This window comes from Setaria viridis, chromosome 8 (genome assembly GCF_005286985.2).
Source record: "Setaria viridis chromosome 8, Setaria_viridis_v4.0, whole genome shotgun sequence".
NCBI lineage: Eukaryota > Viridiplantae > Streptophyta > Magnoliopsida > Poales > Poaceae > Setaria > Setaria viridis.
The window spans coordinates 41,039,722-41,047,412 of NC_048270.2; positions in this window are offsets into that span (position 1 = coordinate 41,039,722).

The window sequence follows — 7,691 nt, forward strand, 5'->3', positions numbered from 1 at the left end:
CAGCGCCTTTGGGTTTCATGGCGGACACCTGGCATGTCACTCCTGTGCATGCCGCGGCTGCCGTTGATGAGGATGGTTGGGAGGTTGTGGGGCCACGGAAGAGGAGGCTTTCACATTCGCCATTGTGCCCTTGCCACCCAGTGCCGGTGGACCTCGTTGGCAAGTGCTTCAACTGCTTTGCGAGGGACCATGTGGTGGCTTGTTGCCCCCCATGCAGCTCGCTACTTCCAGTGCCACATGTTGGGCCACCGGGTGGAGGATTGGCCCTAGCCCCATCTTCAGCAAGGGGGTCGTCGGGCTGCTCCTCCACGGTGGAGGGCACCCGGCCGTGTTGGTGGTCCTGCTCTGCATCAAGTTGCACCAAGGGAGCCTCCTCTCCACCAGCCAGCATAGGAGATGGATCCCCACGATGGCCATCCCCCACACTGGCGCCGAGCACGGATGGGGGGCTCCTCCAACGAGGGTTGCTAATGGTCGGGGTCCACGGCCACAAGCTCTAATGCTGAGTGCCGCACCCCCTCTCCGCCTCCTTCATTGGCAGCCCTGACACCCTCACGTCCTAGCTTTGCCTCTACTTTAGTCGTTCCCCCTCAAGCTCCTTCGTCGGGTCACCCGAGCAGGCGGCCTCGGGTCGAACTCTGCATGATCCCCCGTACTTTGGAGGTTGAAGCTAATGAGGTGGCGCTCGAGAGGGCCCTAGTCACTACGGTCGCTGGCTCTCACCCTGGCGCCTCCTCGGATGTAAAAGCATACTTGGAATCACACTTTGGTGTTTAACCTAGGCCGTTCCTAGTGTATCCGCACTGCCCTGAGGATTTTCTAATCATCTTCAGAGAATCGGTCGCTATGCTCTAGGTGTTGCGCTCCCTGGTCCCTCAGAGTGGGCTTAGGCTCATCTTCAAGCGATGGCAACATGAGGCCTCGGCTAGCATGACATCTATGGACTTTCGGCTTTAGGTTGCTCTTGTCGATATTCCTACCCATTTGTGGCTGCAGAGCACAACGCAAGAGATCCTAGGCTCCTACTGCAACATCATTGCTTTAGCCCCAAAAACGGAGTCCAAGGCTACTCCTAAGGAGTTCAAGATTACTGTGGGTTGCATCCATCCTGACCTGTTGCCCTAGAAAAGGTCATGGTCGCTCCGATCCCTGTAGCCATGTCAAATGATCAACCTTGTCTTTGTTACGGGGTCATTATCAATATCCTTGAGGCAGAGAATATGTGGTCAATTGATAATATGGTCGTTGGCAGGGATGGTGGTGCGCCCAACTGAGCGGATGTCCCTGGCACCAATTCAACCACTAGCAATGGCGACGCAAGTGGTGCTCCCTCCAGCGTGTCGGGTGCCCCTTCTAGCACCCCTGGTGGTCTTCTTGGGGCCGGCCGTGGGGCGTGACACCTTGGCCGCCCAGCCTACCGGGCTCAGGTTGCTGCTCAGTTACCTCCTCGTCGACTTGGGTCCTTCCCAGCATGGGGTCTGTATTAAATCCATGCTCCAGCAGGTCCTCGCCGGACTTCTTTAGTGGGTCTCTCTACATTTGTGATTCCGTTCATCCCGTCCAGCTCTGTGGAGAGGATCCCCATGTGGTCGTAGCCTACAATGCCACCCTCACGCATGGGGATGGCACTATCGGGTACATCTCTTCAGGGATGCGTGCGTCGGAATCCGCCCCGCCACATCAATCGGGACAACGGGGGTCTATCCCCAACCGGTCGCTATTCCGAGAGTCAGTGTTCACGACGCTGAGGCAAGCACCCCCCACAAGGTGCTTCGACCCGATGGCATATGAGGCCAACCTCCCTAATTGGCCCCAAGGGTCGTTGTTGTTGCTATTCCTGATCAAGTCATTTTTGGTCGCTTCTGTACGCTCTTCGTGGCATCCCCCAATGGCCTGAGGCGTCTTTCAGCCCCCGGTCCCGCCTTGGAAGCAGTGCGCTTTCTTGAGGTGGATTTCCATCCCTGCTCAGTCCTGGTCGCCCCCTCCCCAATTCCTAGCAAGGCGGTAGCCTCCCCGGTTCCAAGCAAGGCGGAACACTCCCCAGTTCCTAGCAGGGAGGAACCGGTCTCTGGCCAGCGGCCGGATGGTGCGACAGCCAACCCCTCTTCCCCACCCCTTGTGGTTGACCTGACTAGCGTTACGACCACCAGGTGTGCTTCGTCGATGAGTTTGCGGGACCTGGTCCCTGACTTCTGCTCCTCCCTACATCGGTCGCCGTATCGCGGCGCTCTCCAAAGGGAGTGGGTCGAACCCAGTCATGGTTGGCAAGAACGTAATCATGAGGCATCTCGGAATTGTACGACACGATGAGGCCCCGGACACTTCTTCCTTTTAGGAGTACTTGAGACTGTTTGCGATCAGGTTCTTGGATGATAATTGTAGAGCCATTCAGGAGCTATTTGGCGGCAGATTTGACACATCTGTGCAGTGTTGCATCATCAAGGATGAGGACCTCCTGACAGCCACCAGGGAGCTGTTCCGGGAGGACCCCGCGGTTGCTGGGTGGCCCCCAGTGTAGAGCCTCTTTTAGTTGGTCGTTGGTCGATGTAATGTGTACCTGTGATCTATAAATGAACATATGGTTGTATGGAACGTGTGTGGCTTGAATCATCGGTCCAGGCACATGGTGGTCCGTGAGCTAGTTAGGTTGGAGAAGATCTAACTTGTTTGTCTCTAGGAAACTAAGGTCAACTCTGTAACTGATGCATTTATTTTAGATATGCTTCGCCTTGATTTTGACTATGTCACGCTTAACACCACCTACACTGGGGGGATCTTGATTGCTTAGAATGTTAACGTGTGGTTGATCTCCAACGCATCCCTAGGCACTAATTCAGTAACGGCGTGGGTCAGTCTTTGCTCCAACCCCACTGAGGGATATGGGTACCCCATGAGTCCCCACCGATCAGGATAAGTAGGCCTACCTGACCAGAATGTGCGGGCTAAGGATGTGAAGATACTTGGAGCGCAAGTCAAGGAGGCCGGGTGATTCAAATTAGTCTAGATATTGCGGGATACTTGCTGTAATCTGGCTCAGATTGCTTTCCATGTAATAACCAACTAGGATTAGATTCAAACCGACTTGTAACCCTAGGTCATCAGCCTTTATAAGGCATCCAAGGGCGCCTCCTGAGGGCATCCGAATTACTCCTTGCACCAACACAAAGTAATACTATCTAGCAAAACACAGGACATATAGGGTATTACTCTCCGGAGGTCCGAACCTGTCTAAACCTTCGTGTTGTTGTGATTACCTGGGTAACACCTCAGTGAACAGTCGAGCTATTAAATCCGACAGTTGGCCCGCTAGGTAGGGGTGATTTTGAGATTCTCCCCAACGAGCTTGATGGCATCTCACCCCGGCATCATCTTCTCCGAGATCATGAAGGACATCTCGCTAACCTGATCCAGCTTCGCTTCGGGACCATGCTAGCAGATTTCGATTACGCCGCTTTCTTTTTCAACTCGACGTCCACCCACCGTATCTGCCGCCTCAGCTATATATATTCCTGTCCTCCAAAATTACCATCGTATCATTTGCTTCGAGACAAAGACGTATTTGTATTCAACGCAAATTCTTATGGCTCTGTTCAAATTCGGACCAACGATAGGTCAAATGGGTGTATATTCCCTTTGAATTGAGTGTGTACTTTTCTACGTTTGAGGATTAGAGCAAGACTATCACACCCTGAAATTCAAAAATCTCAGGATGTGATTAGGAAGAATAATTAAACAATCATTTTAGAGCAAGATTGGTACGGCTTGAAGTAGATAGTATTTGGTTCGTGCTAAGGTAACATAAACGCAAAGGGAATCATATTACAGTGTATTTGACAGTGGAATGGGTGATTACCCTCTTTGTTTGGTTGCACTCTGATAACGTAATCAGATTATGGTGTGGGTGCTATATCTGATTACTCTGGGGGAGGAGGGGTAACAAGTTTGTACATATATTATTTAGGTAAGGGATTCGATTACAGTGTCAATTGATTACAAACCACCGCAACCAAATATATGTAATGAGATTCGTTACCTTCAGTAATCATATTACGTTACATTTGAGCCAACCAAACACCACCTAAATGTCCTCGTCGGGGGTGCTGACGCCACCGGTGAAACAAGTGCGAAGCTGATGGAGCGACTGGCGGCGACGTACACTGGTAGAGAAGTGACCTTTAATCCCGGTTGGTAGGGTGCTTTTATCCCGAAAATGCATCCGGGATAAACCAACCGAGACAAAAGGGGGGGTCCTTTATCTCGGGTCACTCAACCGGGACAAAAGACCCCCTTTTATCCCGGTTGGAAACACCAACCGGGATAAAAGGATTGAGAGCGCCGACGCTGCAAAAAAAAAAAAATTCCCGAGCTCCCAGGCAGCCCCCCCACACGCGCAAGTCACAAGTCACAAGTCACGCGAAATATGCGCGTGCGCGGTTCGTGGGATTCGAACCCACAACCTCCAGCCTCGCACGTAGCTTCCTTGCCATCCCACCTACACACCACATCTGACTATGTAGGGGATACTATCCTTTTGTATTAACTCGTGGGGGACCCTTTTATCCCGGTTGGAAACACCAACCGGGATAAAAGACCCCCTTTTATCCCGGTTGGTGTTTCCAACCGGGATAAAAGGGTCCCCCACGATTTAATCCCCTTCCAGTCACCTCGTGGGGGCCCTTTTATCCCGGTTTGAAACACCAACCGGGATAAAAGGGGGTCTTTTATCCCGGTTGGTGTTTCCAACCGGGATAAAAGGCTCTTGACCCTTTTATCTCGGTTGGTGTTACCAACCGGGATAAAAGGGGGGTCTTTTATCCCGGTTGGTGTTTCAAACCGGGATAAAAGGCCTCTCAGAGTCTTTTTTTCCCATTAGCCTTTGCAACCGGGATAAAAGGTTCCGGTTGGTGAGCCTCCCACCAGTGACTGAGTTTTAGTCCCGGTTGGTGAACCTTTTATCCCGGGCCAACTTTAAACCGGGACAAAAGGGGGCGGATGGAAAGTCGTTTCTCTACTAGTGGTACGAGAAGGCCGAGTAGATGAACATGTCGATGGGGAAGCTGCCGGTGTTGGCGATGGATGGATTTTTGAATTTCAGGGTGTGATAATCTTGCTCTAATCCTCAAACGTAGTAAAGTACACACTCAATTCAAAGGGAATTAACCAATTTGACCTGTCGTTGGTCCGAATTTGAACAGAACCATAAGAATTTGCGTTGAATACAAATACGTTTCTGTCTCGAAGCAAATGATACGATGGTAATTTTGGAGGACATGAATACGGTGCGTGGCCTCGGTCCAGTTTCGTCATCCCCTTCCGTCCCCACAGCAGCCGCCGCAATGGACGTGTTGCCGGCGGCTCCCCTCCGCCCCTCCTGGATAATCCTCGACTGCTTCATCCACCGCAGCGACCGGGACGTGGAGGACGAAGCGGACGGCACGGCGTCGGAGATCTCCTACACCTGCAGCGACAGGCCCATCCGCGCCTCCCTCCGGGTCGCCGACTCTCCCGCGGTGTCCCGCCTGTACCTCGACTGGCCGAGCAGGCCGGAGTTCGGAGGCCGCCTGCGGGAGCCACACGTGATCACCGCCCACGACCACTCCATCCTCTTCAGGGCGATCGTGCCCCTGGAGGATCCAATGTCCTGCAAGGACACCGTCAGCTTCCCCATCGACATGTTCGTCTACTCGGCCTTCTCGTCGCCGCCATCGCTCCATCGGCTTCGCGCTTGTTTCACCGTTGGCGTCAGCACCCCCGATGAGGACATTTACTTCAAGCCGTACCAGCGCTGGCTGCAGAGAATCATGGCGGAGGACCATATCGGCCTCCTGTGCCACGGCAGCGAAGGCGGGTTCACGGTCGTGGATTTCACCAACTTGGACCTGGAAGGCGAGGTCTGCCTGCTGCACCACCCTGCTCTTCCTGCTTCTGCCTCGCACAAGAACACTGAAGAAGAAGCAGACTGGATGATCAAGAAGGTGCGGTTACCCCCGGGCCCCAATGTTCGCCGTTGGATCACTGACGCCATCATCCCCCTCCATGGACGCTTCTTGTGCTGGGTTGACAGCTACCAGGGCATACTTGTTGTTGACGTCCTCCGTGCCGCCAACGTCAAGTGCACCACAGATCAGCTGCTCCGTTACATCCCGCTGCCTGACGAAGCTTTGCAATCTGATCGCCGCCCGGATCCCGATGGAGACTGCCCTGACAAAGCTCGGTGTGTCTGCGTCACTGCTGATGGCACGCTCAAGCTCGTCTGCGTTACCACCCGTAAAGCCAACCGAGAGCGATCTCCTTTCACAATAAGATCATGGACATTGCCTAACTTCTACCGAAGTGGGCAATGGTGCAGAGATCACACCATGGAGGCGGCCGAGTCCTGTGGGGTCCTGTGGGGTCTGCTTGCAAGCAACTGAAAGCCACACCACAAACTTGAAATCACACAGTCAAGAAGAAAGTATGCAGTAGCATGGATACACAAATAAAATCCTGGATTGCATTAATTTATTTAGAAAATGCTTTTAATGCCTAAAATGCAAAAATGACCTTATATACCTTAAACAAGCGAAATAGTTTCTAGCAATTTTAGTAAAATGTAAAGTTAGAGATTTTGGGTGTTACAGCTTCTTTGATATAGACAGCGCTCCACTGCATCTTCTTCTGGCACATGTCAACCTCAACCATCCAGAAAATGTCATCATCCTCCTTCAGCAGGAAGCAAATGACATCCGGATCAACCAACAGGAAAACTTGGCATCACTCGTGGAAGATTCTGGCCAGCAGCTTCATACAGACCGAAGAACTCGCCATCCTCCATTGTGGCACTGAAATCCCTTGGCCACTTTCCTCAGCTGATGTCCAAAGTCCATGTCGCTATGGTGAAAGCAGCCAAGTGAGAAGCAGATCGAGTCATCCCTGCTTTTGGCAATGCAGCCAAGTGAGAACACAGACGCAACGAAACGGGTCACCTGCGTCGATATACGGGCGTGGAGAGTTCAGAGCCTCACGGGGCAGCGGGATGAAGCTAACGGATGAAGCTAAGCTCCTGGTCAGGGTCTGTAGGCTGGAGGTCGACGAGCAGCATGCATGCCCTGGCAGCAATCAACCCAGCACAAGACAAGAAGCGGCCGCTGATGGGGAGGAACACGTCGGTTCTGAACGAGACAAGGTTGAGGCCCATCACGCGCATGTTGAGGCCCATCAAGGCAGAGCTCGATCTCCTCCTGGTCGGAACGTGGCGAGAGATCCGCCACCGTGAGCTCACCATCTTCGCCGTGGCAGAGGAGGCCGAGCTACATTTTGGATTTAGTTTCCTGCTTTTAATTCATAAATCAAACTATATTGACTTGCTGCAAATTCCTTAATCAAGCAATTCTAAACTCCAAACCTTTGACAGACCCAATTCTCCATCCCGGCATCCCCGCCCTCCCTTTTCCTCGTTTTCCTTTTAGTATAATAATAATTGGTACCGACATCTTTTTAGTATATAATAATAATTGGTACCCACATTGCTATTGTATCAAAGTACAAGAAAGAACACTGAAATGGCAGTGGCAGAACAATGAAATGGCAGTGGCAGAACAACGGAAGAAGGCTAAGAGAGTCTTTTCCGTGCCTCGGACACGCTGGAGCACGGACGTGGAGCGCCACATCATCAAAAATGGCAAATTTGTAGCAACATTCGAAACGCGGTG